General features: G+C 39.4%; 2 long non-coding RNA genes across 2 annotated transcripts; one reads left to right on the forward strand and one right to left on the reverse strand.

Annotated features, from left to right (window-relative positions):
* Positions 1-9,086: 9,086 nt before the first annotated feature.
* Positions 9,087-17,485, forward strand: LOC110015769 (uncharacterized). The gene is made up of 3 exons (XR_002291026.3): positions 9,087-9,597; positions 12,239-12,397; positions 15,197-17,485. It is a non-coding gene; the product is annotated as an uncharacterized LOC110015769 (long non-coding RNA).
* Positions 17,486-20,458: 2,973 nt separating this feature from the next.
* Positions 20,459-20,857, reverse strand: LOC144994751 (uncharacterized). The gene is made up of 2 exons (XR_013658376.1): positions 20,724-20,857; positions 20,459-20,645 (listed from the first exon to the last, which is right to left on the reverse strand). It is a non-coding gene; the product is annotated as an uncharacterized LOC144994751 (long non-coding RNA).
* Positions 20,858-22,206: the final 1,349 nt, after the last annotated feature.

Here is a 22,206-nt window from a genome sequence, read left to right on the forward strand (position 1 = left end):
ACTTTGTCCTCAAAAATGTGGTATCAGCTGAAGTACTTACGACAGAGCAGCAAGATACTTCACACACATCAACATTTGCTGCTTTCAAAAGCTCCAGCTCTAAGCCCGTTGAGGAAAAGAATCTTCTTGATCTGCTTCCATGCAGCTGAACTTTGTCTTTGGGGAAAAAGTCTGTACACATATTTGGCATCAGCTGTCACACATCCTAGAATTATGAGCCAACCAGCAGCAGCATGGTGTCTGTGTGATTGGTGCATGAGAGTGTTGTTAAGTGTTTTAATCTGGAATTTGGATTTTTGAAGAGGTAGATTCATCCTTTAAAATAAAGTATTTTGGAAATTTGAGTTCAACATGCAGCGACATAAAAAAAAATCTGTTTATTTCTGTTTAATCTTACTTAAAGCCAAAGAAAAATGGAAAAACTACAACATCCATGGCAACCCTGTTCACTGTTAGACAGTTGGCAGGCAGGGTGCATCATGGGAGTTTATGTTGATTGTTTTAACCATTTTATTTTAGTCATTTCGTGGTGAGTTTTCTTGTGTTTTGTTTTGATGTGCTGTTGTCATTGGCTGCGCTGTGCTGTATTGGTCAGCACTCTCGCCTCACTTTGAGAAGATCCTGGTTTGAAACCCGGCTGGGACCTTTCTGTGTGGAGTTTGCATGTTCTCCTTGTGCATTCGTGCATTTCCTCCCACAGTCCAAAGACCTTTTTTTTGTAGATTTATTGATGATTCCGAATTGTCCCAATGTGTGAATTTAAATGCGTGTAATTGTTTGGTTCCGCAACTGGCACCCTGTCCCCATATTTTCAACAGTAGCTTTGACAGGCTCCAGCATCCCATATCCGGGATTACCTCGGGTCTTAGAAGGATGATGATGCACAAATTTGGCTGCAACCACACCGCATGGATTTATGAGCTTACCACGAGACTTGATGAAGCACCCCATCCCCACTTTATTTAAAATGCCCTGCAAATACTGTAAAATGTTCAATCATTGACATTATGTCAATGATTGACTCCTCCCCCTTTGCATTCCAAACAGGAATTACCCACTGGTCCCAAAAAGCCAAATTCTCATAGATTTCTATAGAGAAATAAACAGCTATTACTCAGTCATTCTATTTGTCAGAATAACCACTCCTGCTCTGATACCTTTTTTAACATGTTCTTGCTAAACTTTTTTTTCTATTCTACAAGCCATTCAAGTTATGAATTGGCCAATCAGAGGGCTCAATAAAAGTTGGAGGTTTCATGTTGAATGTTAGAAATATTTGATTCACAGATTCTTGCAAGCTTACTTTTAAGTGTTTAGGGATTTGGCCTTCCAAAAAGCTCACTCCTGGTTGGGGACAGTGGTTGCCATAGAAAGGTTTACTCAGGCTGACTCAAACCAATCACCTGACTTATGATTTCTTGTTGCAACATGGTGACGTTATTATTGCAAAGAAATGGCGACTGAATGGATTTCATGTCACTGAAGCTGTAAGGAGGCCACTTTCTATTGGAGACGTCAAACTCACTCGGTCCAAATGATAACAGTGCTGTTCATGTGCCTGAGCTCAAATCCAAATGATTGCACTGGCCAAACAAAATGGACTGTGGAGGTCAAACATGTGGAATGCATTTATCCAGTGAGGGAAGAACCAACATTTCATTAGGTTGCTCCATGAGCATCCTCCAGTTCTCTACCAGACGTCATTAATACAAGCTGGATAACAAATAACCAGCAAAATATTAGACCAAATGTTACTTAGTAAATTTCTCAAATGAAAATATAGAAGACGACTTCTTTAAGGCCCAAAAATGTTTCAGAAATGTGTCTTAGAGCTCCTAATGAATGTGTCCTGGTTGTTTCTGGCATTCCCTGCAATGCATCCACACATTATAAATTTTGCAAGAGCCCATTTGAAATTGGACGTTCTTGCTCTCTCCAAAGGTCTTCAAAGGATTTGGAGTAAGAGCTCATTGCTAGTCATCCTAAAGCAACTGATACCGTACTCAGACTTCATCATTTCTTCATTACAAGCTTTTATTACAAGACGCTTCGAAGCAGACCAACAGAATGGCAGGATTTTTACCTGCGTTGACATTTTACTCTGATTCCAGATTTTCTTTTTTGCTTCTGCAACTTCATTTATTGAGATTTTTTCTTTAATTACTTTTAGTGTGGTTTCTTCATTCCATCATCCCAAATTGTGTCCTAGTAATTTAATCTTTCAAAAGCACACACCATATCTTGTGTCACTGCACAGCACAGAAAACCAACAAGCCCACAATTCTCCAGATGACCTGGGACCTTTATTTGTACTTAAATGTTTTTACCCCAAACACGATCAGTTCTGTGTTTTTTTTGTTTTTGTTTTTTAATTGAAAACAGATTTTTTTGATTGTGTAAATGGATACTTTGACTCAAAAGCGCTTCTTTTCAATCTCAGCCACTTAGTGTTATTTAACAAATCCTGGAGACAATCAGCCAAATTACAGGCAGTAAAATCATTATTTACGGATTAATTCAGATGAAGTGAAAATGGAAAGTTAACTACCCTTGAGCCTAAACTGCTTTTGTCTGAAGAGCAAATTAAATTTCTTAATATCTTTGTCCAGAATATTTTATCATCACATTTTTCATTTCATTATTTGAAAGCGTTTTTGTGGGTTCTTTTGTTCTTGCAAACCATTTTTTTTTTAGAAATCTTTCCAGGTAAACTGAAAGATCCATCTGCAGTGGAAAGGCTCCTAATAGGGATCTGAGGACAGCAGCACAGTTGAGCTACGGTGCTAATGCGATTCAAATTGTTAAATCGTCTCATTCCTCAGTGCTTCACTCTCTGTCATGAGTATCGTTTGTAAAGAGCTCCTCTGATATATAAAGTGAAGTAGGAAATGATTGAAGGCTGCTGAGCTCTGGTCTTGGATTGACAAGAGCAAGCCTGTTTCTTATTCAGATTCATTCTGTCTCTTTTCCCCTGGGTAACAGCTTACCATTCTGGCAATGTGAATCTAAAATGTATTTTAATAATATTACAATTTACCCCTCTCAGATGGTACAAATTTAGTTTTTACTTCATTGTTTCTTGTAAAAATTATCCAAAAGACAGAGTACTTTCCAGTAGTTTTTCTATTTTCCTACAAAAACGTTGTCATTTAGGCTTAAAAAAAGTAAAACATAATAAATGAAAAAACGTTTTTGTGTGTGTGAGTACATGCATATTTTATGAAATGTAATGACATCCAAATAGTGTCCCCCTATAATTAAACATACTTAAGCTCCTGCCAAGTTTGCGGCTGAGGAGGTGATTAAAGTAGATTTTAGAAGGCTGATACAACTAAAGTGAAATGTAATTATAAATTGTCAGCAGTTTGAAAGAAATGACATAAAAAAGCATTGTTATCTGTTACTCATTTATTTTTGCACAATGCCGTCGTCCTCCTTGAATAAGCTCTTGTTTTATTGCTAATAACTGCCAATAAAAAAAAAAAAGTACAAATCACTGCACTGAAGCAGAGAAGTATTGGAAGCTTTATTAGACTTATACATAAAATAATATTTCAGAGCTTGGTTACTTCAAAGAAACTTCTCAATTTTATTCTCTACTCTCTTAATATTTCAGATCTCTAAATGTGTTAGAAATGCTTGGTCTCGTTCTCACAGTAATTCACATCCTGCCAGTCGTTACAAAGTAAGCAATCTTCAGCTTGAGGAAGTAAGTCTCCAGAGATGAAGGACAATAACAGGGTTTAGAAGAGGGCTGGATTTTAGATCATATCGATTTGATATGTATTGACCGAACCCAGGAAGATGAGGCTGCACTGTCATACCTGTTAAAGAAAACTTTGACAAATTAGCTTAGGTTGTTGTTGCAAAGGTTTTACACAAAGCCTTAGGACAGAAATATGAAAGTTAACATAAAAGTCTAAATATTTCATTGTCAGATACTAAATATTCCTTCCCTCAGTTATACTCAAAAATTATTAAAAATTGTATTGGTCGATTACATTCATTTAAATGTATTTATGAGTACGCCATATTCATTAACATTTGTGTCCCACAAATGTTTAGCTTCTGATGAGTCTGAGATTAAAGAACCATTTATAGCGTTCTTCAGTCACAGTTCTTTGTCCATCCAAAACTTTCAAATGTACTATTTCTTTCATTTTTTTATTTTGCACTTGATCCTGTCCTTGAGAATAAGGAGAATTTAAAATCAGGTTTTCTTTAAGCTTTGCAGTATGTGTCAAAAAGACTGTGGGTCATCGTTTCATTTAGTTGCCTTCTTTGGTTTGAATCACTCAAAGGTCAATGTAAAGGAGTTAGAAAAGCACACAAAAAAAGAAGAGATATGCTTCTGAAATTGTCATGTAACAGGAGTAGAATAAAGAAAAAACAGGAAAAACTGGAGAGAGGTTGCTCTCAGACCACTTTGAAAGATTACAAGAAGGCCTGACTCATTGTGAGCAAAATGTTGTCTGAATTGCAGGTGCTTTAGTTTCTTGCACACTATTGAATATATGGTTTACAAATGGAAGTAAAATGTTATATTAATCACAATACAGACAAAAAAATATCTAGAGGTGAAAACAGGACACACTCAAATTCAAGTTAGTCCTAAACAAATATGGGTATGGAATTACATACTTTTTAAGCACAGAACAAATGATCTCATTAGCATACTTTTGAAAGAATAATTCTCATTAAATGGCAACTTTGTACACACTTTATGAATGTTAGTGGGATAGTCTGCTTGGTTTAGGTGATGTTCAGCAGCTGGACCGAGTCTCAGATAAACTGAAGGGTCTAGTACTGCTTGAACCTTGATAAAACTGTGCTGACAGTATGTAGTTCCTTTTGTGCTTGTTCCTTTATGTGTTGGTTTAAGAGATAAACTTGTGAAGGGTTATAACTATGAAAATTCACGTTTATCAGATAATGCATTGTCTTGTCAAAATAATTTTTTAAATCAATATTACAAAACATGTTTTGTTCTGGGCCAGTTTCAAATTTAGGATACCGGGATCTGTATTAAATTTTTTGTTAAATTACCCAGCCCTGCTTAATCAGCTTGATTTCCAGAATTCTTCTTAAATTGAAAATAGAGGATATCAAGTAAATGATTATGTGGATAAACAAAAAAATTAAATATGCTGATGGTTTTGATTTGTTTTGCTATGGTAAAAACTGTGCTTGTTGCTTTGGATGTTATGATGCCTTTTAGATAAAAGAAAGAGTCACAACCAGGAAATGCTGGTTCATAAATTTTCCCAAGTTTCCTAAAGTAATACTGATAATCCCAAAACATTCCATGTAGAGTTGCATTAATTTTTTACTCCAAAAAACCATACTCTATCCCAATCGTTACCTACCACTCTGGCTTCTCCCTTTTGCTTCAGTTGTTGGGGCATTTGAAGCTAGGGTAGGTAACAAATTTGGACTTGGCCTAAGTGCTGCCCTAACAAAACAAGAATTTCTAAAAATCATATAACAGGTATTTTAAGAATAAATAGCAGGGTTAAACAGCATTATAATGAGTTACAAAGTTTTTCTGTGGCAGTCAGACAGAAAATGAGAACACTGACATGGCAAAAATGTCAAGAATGATAAAAGGAAAGTTGAAGGTGTAAAAAGAACAGAATTCCTATAAAACACCATAAATGCCAAAGAAATACATGACGAAAGAACACTTTGTCAAAAAAGACCATACATTTTGTAAAACCTTTCAGTCTTTAAGGGGTTCATGGTCAAAAACATATAATTCCAGGACATTCAAGTTCTTGCGTCACCAAGAAATACTTCCAGGTACATCCATACAAAACTCCATTACTGCTAAGAGTAAATTGCTACAACTTGAGTCAACTAATTGTCATTATAAAAGATTATATGAATGACTTTATTTTATCTGTGCCTGTAAGGTAACTGGAAATACAGAACGGACACAAAAATTATGAATCTTACACATAACCTATTAGAGTTATTGAAAATTTGAGGTTTCCTTATTTTTTTTATAAAGGTTATATAATCAAACGCAGTTTGCAGTTTTGTTTAAGGAATGTTGTGTCTCTTTTTTTCTCCACAGGTCAAACCTAAATAAAAAATTCCCCTGCAAAATCTATTCGAACTGGGTTATCATCCTAACTGAGTGTAGATTATGGCTTTCATTTTTCATTTATTGTTTTTAAAGAGCAAAAGAAAAAAAACACACAATGGATGTCCAAATACTTTCCAAAGAAAGTCTGCTGTCCAAATCTCAGGCTACAATTAGAAAAGCCAAATGGCCACTTATGTCTGTGTAACCACATCATTCAATGTCAGCAATCAAGTCTGCATTATGCAAAAAGGGGGTAAACAACAGACTGAGGGACACAAATTGGCTCAACACCAGCTGTCTAATTAGCTTTGTGTTGCTTTTGAAAAGCAAACAGAGAAAGCGGGATGGTCTGAAAGTTGGCCAAGCGGCGGTTCTGAGAGTTCTATTTCCTCCAAATCAGAGCGAGTGTCCAAATCTACTTGTGCTAAAAAAAAGTTTTGGAAATGCCGCTAAGATTTGATCTCAAGTCACATCTCCACTTGCGGATAAAAATGCATTTACATTTTTCCATGAGCCCTTTGGTTGAGATTCTGTGATGTTTGTCACAGCTGTCTATTTTACAGGGAGTGCACACAGCTTAATAAAACACATCCTCATATGGGTCTGAAGATCCAGCACGCCCCATTAATTTAACATACCCCTGCTGACAGGTTACAGCAGAAACAACATTGCAGAAAAAAACTATTTCACCTCAATATAAATTCATCACATCAATCTACCTGCCTGTTTGTGTGCTAATAATTCTTTTTTAAATTAAAAGGTTTAAAAAAAACATAACGAGTGCATAATTAGACGGGTTGAGGTGCTCTGCTTCACTTTTTATTGGTAACATTGACAGGAAAATTAGTGACCAGCGGAGGGGATGCGACGAAACTAGTGAGTCTTACTGATGAATTTCGGGCGGTGAAAAGCAACATGTATCATGTCAGAATTGTCACTTCACTGTCATTTAGCAGGAGCCCGTGTGGGAGTGTGGACAAATCAAGATCCTGCGTCGTTAGCAGTCACTCTGCCATCGGAGGCATTGAGTAATGATAGTCCACGAGTAGTGGTGGCTGCTGTTCGCCACTTCCCGCTGTTGATGACAATTTTGGTGACTAACATCAAGAGGTTTACATCGGCTGTTTTACACTGGGAGAAACACAACCCGCTCGTGCCCAGAACTGGGCCAAAAATATCCGACTCTTGGCAGTGCAAATTCTGCTTTAAAATTGATCAGGTCCTAACTTGTAAATGGCAGGGGCTTCTGGCACATCCAACATTGCAGACACCTTATCTGCAGCACCCGTCTTATCTTCCAGCCCGGGTGGAAACTATTGCCAGGTAGCAGCTTGTCATATGACGCACAGCTCGGTGACAAGTCACAGCTCAGCACAGTTTCCCACACCACTGGCAGGCTTTGTGTGATAATGCACAACACGCAAACAGCACTGTGGGCTTTTAGATAGTGCAGAGTGGGGGAAATGGAAGCCCTGTGATGATGTATATCTACTTCATTAAAGAGCTGACCTTGACCATGGGGAAAACTGTATTAGTCAGGATTTCAGCAAAAACACCAGATGATGTTTATGTGTCGAAAAGGAGCTCCGCCTCCTGTTGATGCTCTCACACTCGTGTTGGGTCTACATGCATGCTGCGCTCATTGTGCTGTTCAACAAAAGGAGGCGCTGATGCAGTGATCTGTGGCCAGGTGCCTCTACCAGGCAACATAAACACGGCAGACAATGACTCTACACTTCCCTTGCTTAAGGAACCAGCACAGATAGTTGGACGGGATACCTGCACATCGGAGCACATCCATATTTGCCCTCAGAAAGAAAAACTTCTTTGAGACTCCTTTCATTCACACGATTGAATCTGGCCAAATGCTGTAAATGTGTTGGTTATTTGTTGGAATTTATTTTTTACTCACAAAGAAGCACCATTTCCTGTGACCTTGTTGCAGGTAACCTGCTTTCAGTTATTTCGAACACCTATAATTGAAAGTGAGCAGTTCTTAAATAGATCACTCATCCGACTGGGGAGGGTTGAAATGGCCTTTCATCCTGGGTTTACCTCTTCCCATTCACTGTTCCCACACAAAACTTGACTGCTCTTTTTTTCCCTTCAGCCTTTCCATCTCCTTCTTTCCTTTCCTCCCTAATTTTCTCATCTGCTGTCTTGCATGCTCCTTTTGCCTCACCGTTAGACGTTATCTCAAAGACCAGATCACCATGGCAACAATTAGTCACATCGTCATCGCCCACACTTGCATTTGATGGCTGTTTTTATTTTTGAGGGTTTCTCGACATGCCCCTACCTCACTGGCAGATTGCCGAGTAACCTCTTCTGCAGTTGAAGGAACAATGTTGCCATCTGTTGGATCCGTGCATTTGCACACAAGCAAGCCACGCTTGGAGAAAACTGCCAGCACCCCTGCAATGACTCATGGCAGACAATCACATGCCAATTAAGACCTTCGACTCTGACCAGTGTCTGCTGGGCTCAATCTCAAATCACAAGTCAGAGAGCCACATCCCCTCCCTCCATGGAAAGGTCAGTGTGCACTGCTGGATATCTTTTCATTAAAAATAATGTTAAAGAAAAACAAAGATTTTCCTATAGACTCCCTCTTGGCGGTTTGTGCTGGTGTCTGATACAAACCAAACAGACTCAAACACATACGCACAAAATGTTGGGGTGATACAAGTCTGGTTTGGATGAAAGAAGAGTAGACTGGTGACAGCTTGGTTAATTAAACATGGAGAGTACTTAGGCTAGGGACCAGAACTCATATTTATTCATCATTCCTGGCATATTGTATATCTTTAAATAAAAAAGAGCAGTGCTCCTCCAGCAGTGTAATAACCAATATGAATGACAATATAAAAGCTAAGATCTTGTTTGAGAGTTACTCTTCAAGTCCTGGACCTACTTTTTTCTCTCTGGAGGCGCTAATTAACCAATTCTTGTTAAGTCTTACAGTTTAATGATGTAACTCCACAGAGTTGAGAATAATTTCTCATCTGGGATGTGTAATTGCTCTAGGTATTTATTTTTTTCACTTCAAAAACGCCCCCAAAAAGGTGTTAAAATGCTCACCTTGATTACTTTTTATTTTTATTTTTTACTGGGGGGAAAAAAAAGTGAACAGACGTGGTTATGTGATAAAATGCAAGGGCCAAGCTAGTTCAAGTTAAGATGATGCAATATGAAAGAAAACAAATTCTGCTGCTGGCACTTTAGCTCTGGCACTTGAGGTGAAGACTCCTGCTGAGACACAAGCTCAAGGCTACATAATAATTCTTGGCAGACCTGTTTAGCAGGAGATATGATTTACCAGCTGCATAGTCAGATTTACAATGGGGCTTGTCCACTAGAGATAAATATCCATGTTATGCTGGACAGTCACTGCTTTACAGCTGTGTTTGCTTGCAGGTCGTCATCAAAAGAAGGCAGCAAGGCTGTACTGCAGCTTTGAAGAACGTGGAACAAAAGGTGGAACGTGTTCTGCATATGCATGGTCACAGGTAAAAAAAAACATGGTTGCCGTAGCTAAATAAACAACTTTGCTATTGTGAGATGCAAAAAAAACTATGCAAACTGTATACATCTTTTTTTACAGTTTTCATCTTGCATTAAAAAAACAACAACATATATTTTCACTTAGCTTAGAACCGAATTCATTGCCACATCTTTAAAGGAGAAACGTCTTGCCAGATGCTTTCTACCTAATTTGCTGTCAAGTGCACCACTTTCTTCCTTTTTTTTTCTTTCTTTTTTTCCTGCTATTTTAGGTTGTGCATTGTAACATCCTGCCGTGAGAAAAAGCTCCCCTCCCCAACCTTGTCTTAAAACTGTGAAATTTCCTGCATTTTGCGCTTTGCAAATTAATGCAGGCACTTCATCTCCTCTCATTATTTATTCATTTGAAGCAAATGTTTTTTCTATGTATTAATGCAGATGCTTCTTTCCTCTTCAAAGTACAGAGCGACAGTGACCCAGGTGCTGTTTATCTTGCTTAAAAAGGGCTGAAGAAACACCTTACTGTCTTTCCATCCAAAACTAACACATTTGATTTATATTAATTTTTGAACATAGATGCAGTCTTTCAATTATCACAGGCTTTGTTGTTGTTGTTGTTGTTCTCTGAAGCAACCTCTATTCTTTTCAAAAGTCTTAGCTTTAAACTCTGGAGCAATAATTGCACAAATACTTTCCAAGCCCTGCCAGCTCCAACTTTTCAGGTACATGCCTTGGATATTTTCAGATTTTCACAAAATTAGTGCAGCATTGTGCAACAAGCTTGGAGGATTTTTTTTCTGCTTTCCCTTGGTTACACTCTCTATATTGCTCCTTTCTTTAAATATACATGCTCAAGTGTCAAGACTTTCAAGAATACATTTTTACTAATGGGTGCAAAAAAAAAATGCTCAGCCCTTTTGATTGCATTTGCATTCTAAAGTACAACTACTTATAGCCTGTTACATTTTGCAGTAAATGACACCAGCTACTAGATTCTGAGGCAGGTAGAGCCTCATCCAAACAGTTTGACTTTTTTTTTTTGTGCTGCATGTCTGTGCGACTGCATTGATCCTCTCCGATGCATTAAAGTATCAGTGCAGGGTACTTTGCATGATGATAAAGCACACGCAAAGCATCCACAATCCTCATTTAGAGGTCAGAGAGAGGCAGCCAAAGTAAAGCACAACATGGAGCGGAGTCTCAACATTAATATTAATGAGATGAATCCACGCAGTGCTGTACCTTTCCTGGAAAAATAAAGGTATACCTTGATTAAATGTAGGCAGTAGGATCATGGATGCTGTAAAAAACCAGCAGCACATCTGGACTATATGAGGTTATTTTTTATATTTTTTTCCTGGGGTATTGATAAGGACGCTTGGTTCTAAGAAAGGCAAGTAGACAAGAAAATAGCCATCTGCTGAGATGCAGCATAATTAAAGTGCAGGGGGGGCTTTGTGGTACCGATGGGCTCCTTGCCACATTTCCCATTGACTTTTAACTGGACAAGGAAGGTCAGAAACAAGGTGTTTAGAGCAATCTCTTCAAATTGTTGGACTGAGTCTTGATAATCTCCCAGGCCTGAATGGATCTCAGATCTGTTTACCAAGTGAGTGCACCTTACAAAGTCATTTGGCAATTGTTTTACCCTCTAACACAATAATAGAACTGGAATTGGCTTTTTGATCAATGACATCAGTGGTTAAGTTGATATATTCAATAAGCACAACAACCTTGAGCCTCGCAGAATTACTGTGTGCGCGCATGAATTACAGAGTGAGGTTATACTGTACTTTGTTCTATTTGGATTAAACCTTTTTTAACCAACAATACCATAGTCACAACACTTTTTTCACAGACAGAAAATTCCCCCAAAAGTCTTTTGAAACCTAACTTGCTCTAACTCTTTAAAAACTCAAACTGATTTTGTTGTAAAGCATCTTTAAGTCATTTAACTTTTAAAAGCGATTGACTTTAAAAACTACCAAGTCCCTCGTCAGAGCCAAAATAGAACATAATCGATGAAGGATTTTATTTTCTGTAATTTCATTTAAAAAAAAAGAACAATCAGCCCAACAAAGTAATTTTAGCCCTAAATCTAAATATCCTTGAAAGTAAAATACATCAGATGTGTAATGTGTAGTTAGAACAAGGACATGTCAAGTTCTACTCCCACAGACTGGTGAGAAATTTCTGAAAATGAAAATAAACAGTTTTAATGAGATATATGGTTCTCTGCCCCTGCAGACAAGTTTTAATGGATTGCATGTCATGAGAGTGAGTTAAAAGTGTTATTTTCTTTCTACCATGGAAATCATACTCAACTTTCCATATTGTTTTTTAAGTTGTAACCAAACACAAGAAATAAGTGTATTATAGGCTGATTTGTTTATAGCATCATCTAGTTATTTCTGTGTTAAAATACACTTACCGGCCACTTTATTAGGTACTCCTTGCTGGTACCGGGTTGGACCCCCTTTTGCCTTCAGAACTGCCTTAAACCTTTTTGGCACAGATTCAACAAGGTTCTAGAAACATTCGTCAGAGACTTTGGTCCATAATGACATGACAGCATCATGGAATTGCTGCAGATTTGTCCGCTACATATCTATGATGCCAATCCTTCCGTTCTACCACATCCCACAGGTGATCTGTTGGGTGGAGATCTGGTGACCGTGGAGACCATTTGAATTCATTGTTCAAGAAACCAGTCTGAGGTGATTCCAGCTTTATGACATGGCGCGTTATCCTGCTGGAAGTAGCCATCATACGAGGGTACACTGTGGTCATAAACGGATGGAAAAGGTCAGTAGCAATACTCAGGTTGGCTGTAGCGTTGTAACCATGCTCAGTTGGTACTGAGGGGCCGAAAGTGTGTCAAGAAAACACCATCACCACCACCAGCCTGAATTGTTGATACAAGGCAGGATACTGTAGATCCCTGTTTTTATGTTTTGATGGCAAATTCTGATCCTACCAATTCTGTTGCTCTGTTTGAACTGCAGGGAACCATGTGTACATGCCTAAAAGCATTGAGTTGCTGCCATGTGACTGGCTGATTAGACATTTGTGTTAACAAGCAGTTGGACAGCTGCCTGATAAAGTGGACAGTGTGTGTATACAAGATTCTTACTTAAAACACACTTTGTGTGTGTTTTATCGGCACCAATACATCCCCTTCATACAAACAATAAATGCCGAAGCAGTCATGGCAGGTCAGCTTCTGTTGCTCTTTCTCCGTCTTCAGCTTGTACTCCCATTAGATGTGCTGTTGACACTGCAGTTTTTTTCTATCCCACCTTTCACTCCGCCTGAGCAGTAAAGTTAGCCTCAGGTGACTAAAAGTGGTGCATTCAATTGCACTTAATTAAATGGCCTCCGATTTCTTTTATGCTCTGATGAAGGCCACCAGGCTGAAACATTAGCATGTTTGTTGACACGGCTGAAATAAATTGGTGAATTTGAGATCGGTCGGCCTTGTTCTGAAGTTTTATGGGCATGCGCTTCCTGTCTGCATTAAAATATTCAATGTCGAGGTTGTACCGCACTCCAAGGAGACATTTGTCTTTTTCCTCTCTCCCTCTATAAATGCCTTTAAAATCCCTTTAAGGTTATCTCTCTTCAGCAGAAAATTCTGAGTTTGCCGTATTGCGCCATGGTAAATCTGTGTCTTTAACATGCAAATATTAATAATAATACTATTATTATTAAATATTATTTCATGAGAAGGAACAATAATCAAAAAGTGTAGAATTTTAAATGGTGACAATTGTCTTTGCATGTGTGCAAACGGATGAAATTTTTTATCAAAGCCAGGCGATAGCAGCAGTGAGCTGTCACTGAAAAAAGGGACCCAACAGAGCCTATCTGGCTGAAAGATAATCTGAGGACTGTAATGTTTCCTCCGGTCTCCTTCCAGCTACTAATGCTTGAATGGATCGGACTGGATCTGCCCAAAGACTCCACAAGCCTCTAGTTTTGCTCCAAGCAATTCTCAACAGTCTGTATCTTAAGCCTAAATAAGCACTGTGGTCACTGCCCTGCTGAGAGTTTGAACAATTCCCAAGTGGAAAACCCCTTTCTCATTAGTAACTCACTTATCAGATTGTTGGGATGTGGTTTGCAAATACTGGCACAGAGGCAGAGAGTCACTGTTAAGCTATACAATCCCCCTCATTTAACTCCATCTCTGCAGGGAGTCTCATGTCTAATATAAATGTTTTGCTCCTAGGATTGCACGACTTCAGACTCTCACAGAGAGTGAATGAAAGAGTAATGAGCAATATAGTCATAGAAGTCTTTAAAGAAAGATAGTTATGACTTGCTATGCTGCATTGCAGCTCAGATGCAGCTGCAAAACATCCCGCCTTTGGAGCCATTTAAGGCAGGGTTCATTTGTGCTTTCTCTTTCTTCGCCTGCTTGATTTCATTGCAGCAATATCCACAATTCACAGCAATTTTCCCAGCATCACTGTCTTTCCCATGTGAAAGTACGCATGAATCCCTCCCCCTCGTCTGAGTTTAGTGGGAAAAAAGTGCCACATACTCAAGTGAACAATGAGAACACTATTATAAGACTTGGCAGAGAAAAGCCTCAAAGGCCCCAACACAAAAGCCTGTACAAATTGAGGAGATAGAAGTGCTAACTCATTAGCTTACCAGGTCTCCGATCACAGCATATTTTTTAAGATGCTGAATGTCTGCGCAGCTCTCATCTGATGAAAGATGTTTTTGCACGATTTCAAAGCTTATTGCTTGCTTCAGAACTTTAGCCTGTTTTTCTTATTTTCTTTTCAAGATGTTTTTCAGCAAATACGTACGTGCTTTACCTTGCACGAGTTAACAAACTCATCCCGATAGTCACATTGACTGATTGTCACATTCTTTTCGCCATAGGAAACACTTGTCACAAGAATTTTTGTGTGTTCTAAAAGTAAATAAATTGGTGTTACTTGATCTTTTTTTTTTAACATCTCTCAATTATCAAAATTGACAACACCCCCAAAAGCACACAGCTAGGTTTTGATTGTTTTGAAAAGCTGAGCTGGTTTTCAATGTTTCCCGTTTTATCCAACCTTGAGACCAAATAAACAAAGGTTGAACCTCAGAGAAAAATGCGTCTGCTTTTGGTTTAACGCCAGAGTCCTCATTAGATCACAAGCCTGTTTTACACAAAATAAAACAAACTTTAACGTCACAGAAATTCATAAGCACTTTAATAAAAAAGAATGACCCTTGTAGACTCTTTTAACTAATCTCATCTGAGTATATTTGATATTTGATCTTATCCATGTTTGCTCCCTGCTCTTGCGATATCAAATATTTAATCTGCACTTTACCTATCATTGCTTTCAGTCTGTAATACATTTTTTGAAAGTGACTGGAATTAAAAACTGCAGCAATAAGCACATCCATTCATTGCACCCAAGCCATCAATGTGCTCTCCTTTTAATCCTCCCCTCTGGGCAATTCATATAGAAAACGTTTAAAGATATACTGCCAGCAGTTTCTTCTTCTAAATGTGCTGCCTTGCACGTTAGCAAGATATTACCTTCTTAGCTCATTAGAAGATGTACTTCTCATTCTGCAGTATTTTATTTTCAGCCTGCTGGTCTGCTGCACCATTTTCCTCCTTTTCCGAGAGGAGCATCTCTGTGATTCTGCACTACCATCTTCTGGAAAACCCACAGGCAGAGTCTGCTGCAGCAAACTCTCAGCCGTCCCTCTTCCGCTCTGCTGCACTGTAACAGAGATTGATTTCTCTGTCTGTCACTGATGACATTGTACGACTGCCATATTTAAATTAGTAGCACCCTGATAAGAGGAAATCCATGAATCATGTCTCCCTGGACTTCAAATCTTACCATTCATTGAGGGGAGAAAAATCTGAAAGCACCGGAGCTTTTCATTGACACGGCTTAAAATTGACCCATTCTAGCTTCCATTTGAGATAAAACTATTTTCAAGTGCAGTACTAACGGAGAGAGCTTGACTGTGTGTACAGCGAAGAACAACCACAGCTGTTTGACTCTTAAGAGGTAGTGGAGCACATTATGTAATGCAATTATGCATCAAAATTTACAGCAAGCAATTGTGCAGGCAACCAGCCAGCTGTGATGGGTTTACATAACTGTCAGAAAATGACAATTAAGAAGAAAGGAATGACTTTTTCTCATCCAAGCACAACATTAACTCTCAAGCAAAACCCATAACACATTGTTTTATTTTCACATTGAAGAAGAAGTTGGTATTATCTGACATTTCCCTCTGTTCTGTTGATCTGTAAAGGTGCAGACGTTGAGGTTCAGAACGTTGAATTAAAAGGGGTCTAAAAATGATTCATTGAAGTAAGTGTGTATTTTTTTAAAGAAGATGGAGAAAAGCTTTGAGCATTTTGTATGTTTATATAATGTCTTTAATTTGAGTACACATGCAATTGGACCCTGAGGACAGTTCAATTGGAAGAGTGTGTTCAATGAATCAATCAGGTTGGAAAGAGATCATAAAAACAAATAAATCACAACGCACAAATTAAGACAGAGGGGGTACAAGAAAACATTCAGAAGAAAGAACACCTAGAACTTCAGAATACCCGTTTCCATCATTTGGGATTCATTGTGTGCCGTGAAAAAAAAAAGCTTATTCCTGCTGAACAATCACTTTTCTTCTCTTTCTGCTTTTCTTTTGAAAAGAGGTGAAAGCACATCTATAGACAATTTGAATGTCAAAGGTAACATTATCAGGCTGCCACACGCAAGAAGGCTGAAAGCAAAAGGAGCAGAAAACACCAACAAACTCCAGAGCAGAGTCGTGAAAAAGTAAATATTTCATTATGTGCCACATGAGGACACTTTAAACTCTGTCTATGCTCCCTGCTCAGTGCGCTGAATAGTAATCATGACCCATAAGAAGATTAGCAGTCTTTGCTGCCATCTAGAGGGGCTGAAACTGCTCTGATATACCGATGTCTCCCATAAAACATCAGGAGTGTATTGTGAAGCAAACACTCTTTTCATCTGTTAGGTGGTAAATAAACCTGGTCATTCATGGCTTCTTCAACTCCAGAAGGCAGATGGAAGTGCACACTGAAGGGGAAATGGCCTGCAATCTAAACAGCTGTAAATGTCTCCTGTGTGACTGCATGAGCCAACATCAAGATTTTATATCACAGATTGATTGGAATTATATAACGCTTGTTGTGACACACTGATTCCACTCAATGCATCTGTTAAAAAAGGAAAGGCGCCGTGCAGGAGCACGGGGTCGTAAAGAGGCTGTGATAGATAAAGGTGAGTTCACTGGGTGCTCAAAGTGCCTCTAACAGCTGAGTCGGAGGATCTGGCTGCGCTTGCATTTTAGGAAGTGCATGCAGTGAACTTTTTATAGCACAATTTCTTTCCAAGAATATAACTCAGTGAACTCTTGGCCTGAACCGTCCAGGCAGTCGGTTTGGGTTGCGCGCTGCCTCGCATTTCACATAAACAAGGGTGCATAAACCTTTGCAAACACAATGCTCACTGTGCACCAGTAAGCATGCCTTCTGCAACATTTGGAGGTTAAGGGGAGGATGTTATTCCATTTGGATGATTTTCAATTCAAAGGAACTCCTTTCAAGGATAAGAGTTATTTTCATCAGAGATGTGCAACTTACTGTAGTGGAACTGTAATTGTTAAATGGGTTGGAAAACAAAACCCTCAAATCCGGAACACCAGACCCTAACAAACAGCAAGCTTCTCTAATTTGAGCAAAAATAAAACTACTGAGAGTTGAATTTTTTTTAACCCTTTCATTAAAATGCTTTTACTTGAAATGTTGTCTGGAACTCTTCACAGAAGGGGACCAATCAGCAGCAAATCTCACTGTGATGTCTTCATTGAAAAGTTTCCAAAGTAGGTTGGAACACTGCCCAGGACCAAGCCTCCAAAGACTCCAAAGTCAGCAAGTTCTGGTTGTGACTTTGATTAATTACACATTTTTTAAGATCACTTTTTAATTGCTCTTTCTTAGCAGATTTTCAGTCTTCTATCTTGTTTACTGAAACGGCTTTCATAATGTGAGTTTGTGTTTATATTTGATCCTGAAGTTGAATCAGGACAAAGTAGAGGTTTTCTTTGCTGGCTCTGATGCTTAGAGACTGGATCATCACAAACCTGTTTAACCCTTGTGCTATCTTAGATGACCCCACCCTTACATTGACGTGTTATTCCTACCATGACAAAGGTGGATAAAGGTGGAAAGATTTCATGTAATCCATGGACACCAGTGAGGTTCACAAATCATTGAAGAAAAAAGGTTTACCGCACTGTCTAGTGGGTCTAGATGACCCAACTCCCAATGTTACAGTGCCTAGGATAGCACAAGGGTTAAAGACTTACTCAAAGCAAAACTATATTATAGGTGTTTTAAACTTGCACTTTTCTTATGATGGAAGACATATGTAAAGAAAATTAAGCTTAAAATTGTATTTCTGAGTATGTCTTTATTCAAATAGTAGGGAATAAGAAGCAGAAAATAAAATGCTGTTTCAAATGTTGAAGGCCACAAGCTCAAACACATAGATCCATGTGAGTCTTTGTCTTTTCATCTGAGCTGGCATCCGGCTCAAACTGTACAGCTGGATAGTTTTGATATTGTTCGACTTGTTGCACCGCCAATGTTAGATTGGGGTTGTGGGGGACTGTAAGATGTGATGATGTTCGTCAACTCGTAGTCGAGTATGACCAAAGCAATACTAATAGTACATTGTCTAAGGGGCGGAGGGATGTGTCCGCATATGGCTAATAAGGCCAATACGGGCAAGAAAACCCCTTCCACAGGTTGAACACCAGTGAGAGGGGGTCGTGTTGGTAGGTAGGTCAGCTGGAGCCTTACGTTTTTGGCGTTTTTCCTTGGCTGCGTTGGAACGTTTATTTTCTGAGTAGATGGCACCTTTATGAATCAAGTTACGCCAAGTCGGTCTGTCAGATGCTGCGGTTTCCCACGTGGAAACGTCGATATTGAAATCTTTCAGATGTGATTTGATGCAGTCTTTGTAGCGTTTGCGCTGGCCTCCAACTTTCCTGCTACCATGGCTGAGTTCACCATACAGCAGCTGTTTGGGTATCCTGGAGTCTGACATACGGCAGACGTGTCCTGCCCATCGTGTCTGGGCTTTGCGCATGGTGGTAATGACGCTAAGGAGGTCTGCTCTCTCCAGGACCTCAGTGTTTGTGATTCGATCATGCCAGCGAATATTAAGGATGTTTCGGAGACAGCGGAGATGGAACTGCTGGAGAAGTTTCTCATGTCTTCTGTAGGTGGTCCAGGTTTCGCAGCCGTAAAGAAGTGTTGTTAAGACGACTGCTCTGTACACTTTGATCTTGGTGTTTTGTAAGATGCCTCTACGTTCCCAGACTGACTTCCTCAGTCTCCCAAAGGCACTGCTTGCCTTCGCGATGCGGTTGTTGACTTCTGCATCGATGTTGGCGTTGCGGGAGAGAGTGCTGCCGAGGTAGGTAAAGTTTTCTACATCTTGAAGTCGCTGCCCCTTGACTGTGATGTTTGGTTCCTGATATGGTTTTCCTGGGGCGGGCTGATACATCACTTCAGTCTTCTTGATATTGATGGTGAGGCCAAAGTTGTCGCAGGCAGATGAGAAAGCGTCCATTTCCTGTTGCATGTCTTGCTCATTGATGGCATTGAGGGCACAGTCATCAGCAAAGAGCAGGTCACGAATCACAGTTTCTTTTACTCTAGTGACGGCCTTCAGACGTCGGAGGTTGAACAGCCTTCCATCACACCTATACCTGATGGGTATGCCTAAGGGTGTCTCCCTGAAAGCATCAGTCAGCATTGCAGAGAACATCAAACTAAACAGTGTAGGGGCAAGTACGCAACCTTGCTTAACTCCATTTGACACTTGGAAAGGGGCAGAGGTATTTCCATCATCAAGAACACGGGCCATCATCCCATCGTGAAATTGTTTAATAATCTTTACGAACCTGTTTGGGCAGCCAAATTTTGCCATGATTTTCCACAGTCCCTCTCTACTCACAGTGTCAAACGCTTTTGTTAGATCTACAAAGGTGGTATAGAGATCTTGATTGTGTTCCACACTTTTCTCCTGGATCTGACGAGCAGCAAAAATCATATCAACAGTCCCTCGACCTGCACGGAAACCGCATTGGCTCTCAGGGAGATGACCTTGCTCAAGGTGTTTAAGGAGGCGATTTAGGAGCAGCAAGATAGTAGGAGGGAGTGTAAACAAAGGGATGATGGGAAATGAGCGCAAGTGTACTCCACATAGAACTCAGACACACATTTCTAATGAGCTGCTTCTCTGCAGAAACTATGTCCTAGAAAATGATACTGTTTTTTTTGTCTAGAAAATGGCAGAATCATAATTTAATAAAAACACTGGGAACGCTTTGAAACAGATCAAAGATGATCAGAGTTGGACTTTAATAAAAGCATATATGTGACAAAGTCAGGAGCCTCTTGGTGACACTGATGCAGATCTTTAGCTTTGAAGCCCACTCAAACAGCATAACAAAAACTGCATTTTTACAGTTTAAAAAATATATCCCTGAGTCAGAGCCTTTCTCTCCACTACCAGTGCAGAGATATTACTAACTCGTGCATTTATTACATCCAGCATTGATTATTGCAATGCCTTTCTTTATGGTTTTAACAAAAGACAGGAAACAAACTACAGCAAGTGAAGACTGCAGAAACACACTTTTTGATCAGGATCAGAAAGAAGGAGCGCATGACACCAGTTTTGAAGTCTTTGCATGGCTCCCAGTCAGCTCATTCTACTTTTTTTGTCATGGTTTTCAGGCGAGACAGACCCAGATGCTGGAACTCAGAATGATCAGACGGGTAAGTAACTTGGTAAGTGAGTTTAATCACAGGAAAAGTTGAAGAGAATAAATCCTTTGACAGGAGGGAATCCGGACGTGGCTCGTGGCGAGGCTGGAGGGAACACCGCGGCTGGAGGACTCCGAGCTCGGTTCAGGACGGCAGATGAGTGACGGCAGACTTCCACACAGGTGACCTTCGTTTGGGTAAATCCTGAGACAGAGAGGCAGAACATGAGAGCAAGGCAGGACAGAGACATGGGACTTGAGCAGGCTGACCAGGCGTAGTCACCGTTAGGAGTTAACGAACTGGCGTCGATGAATGGGTTGGATCTCCTTAAGAGTAGGCAGGTTGATGAGATGAAGTGGTCACAGCTGGAGGAAGTCAGGAGCAGAGCTGAGGGGGCGGGGCTGACCGAGGCACCGTGACATTTTTTCCTTGTTTATAAATGCTTTGCGTTTTAATTTTTGTTGGGTTTTAGTCAGGCTCTTTGAAATGCAGAATTTGGCATAATACGTGTTATACAGATACATGCCTTGGAATAGACAAGCAAAAATATTTTTAAATCACTTTTGGCCTGGAAAGAGGTTAACTTAAATATGTTAACTATGGACAGTAATAGCCACTTTTAAGCATTAATGTAACATTTCTAATTAAAATGACTTCAAAAGCATCATAGTTAAACATCATAAGAGTAACATTTAAACACAATTATATCTAAATGTGATTTTGTACATTTGTGGGAGATTCTATAAAAAAAATCATACCTTTTCTCATCCATTGTAGGTAGTTACCATTTTGACTTTGGGGTTTCCAGTCTGCATTACATTTTCCTGTGCATTATTCCATCTATGCCCTCACTGCCAGAATCTTTTATCCTGCATATTTGTGAGGGATTGTTTCAGGGTCGTCTTTGAACAGCCTACACCACAGATCTTGTCTGGTGTGGTAGATCTGGGCTTCTGTGCTGTCTTGTAGGTCAACTACTGGTCTGGTGGTACACCCCAAGCCTTTGCTTGTCCTCTCATGAGGATCTCTGCTCTAGAAACACCTCCTTTGCCCTCTACTACCAGATGCCTTCATTGAGCACATTATTGGTTGTGCTTGATAGATTCATTAAAAAACAGTATTTTGGGGTTCAGCCCAACATTGAACACAGAACTGGAGTTGTTGATCAGGGGAATGATTGCATCCAGCATTTTCTTTATTAATGTTAATCCAAAGCAAAAGCTAATCAGTAAAACATTTCAATATGCTTTAATTCACTTTGTGTTTGTTTCAAAGCCAAAGTCTGCTTACTATGAATGCAGACTTTTATTTTGTTTTTTATCCCCCCTCTGCTGCTATGAGAACACCAGTTGTTGTGTGTTCTCAATAAGATCTGACTCTTTCTCTAATGGAGCACAACTGTCGGGATTCCTTGATGTGGACACAATGACAGTCAAACCCCCTGTTACCTAGTGATCATTTAAGCCACTTATGTAGTCCACGTAAAGAAGAATCAAGTCCTGATCTGCCTCCAATGATTCAGTCTATAAGCACTTTGCAGCCAACTTTCCTGCCAGCTCTCATCTTTCACCAGCAGCTTTGGGGACAGATATTTAAACCAGTGACAGTAAGAGGAACTTTTTCCTTTCAGTCCATCTTTAACATAGATCTTTTTTTAAAGCAGAATATATTTTTCCACAGTTGTGCTCTTGAGTCTCATAAACTTCCATCATGAAAGAGCTTAATCTGCTTTCAGTTTTTAATACATGAATTCAATTATTTTTTA

Source organism: Oryzias latipes, chromosome 10 (assembly GCF_053564925.1).
Source record: "Oryzias latipes strain Hd-rR chromosome 10, Olatipes_Hd-rR_3.1".
Lineage (NCBI taxonomy): Eukaryota > Metazoa > Chordata > Actinopteri > Beloniformes > Adrianichthyidae > Oryzias > Oryzias latipes.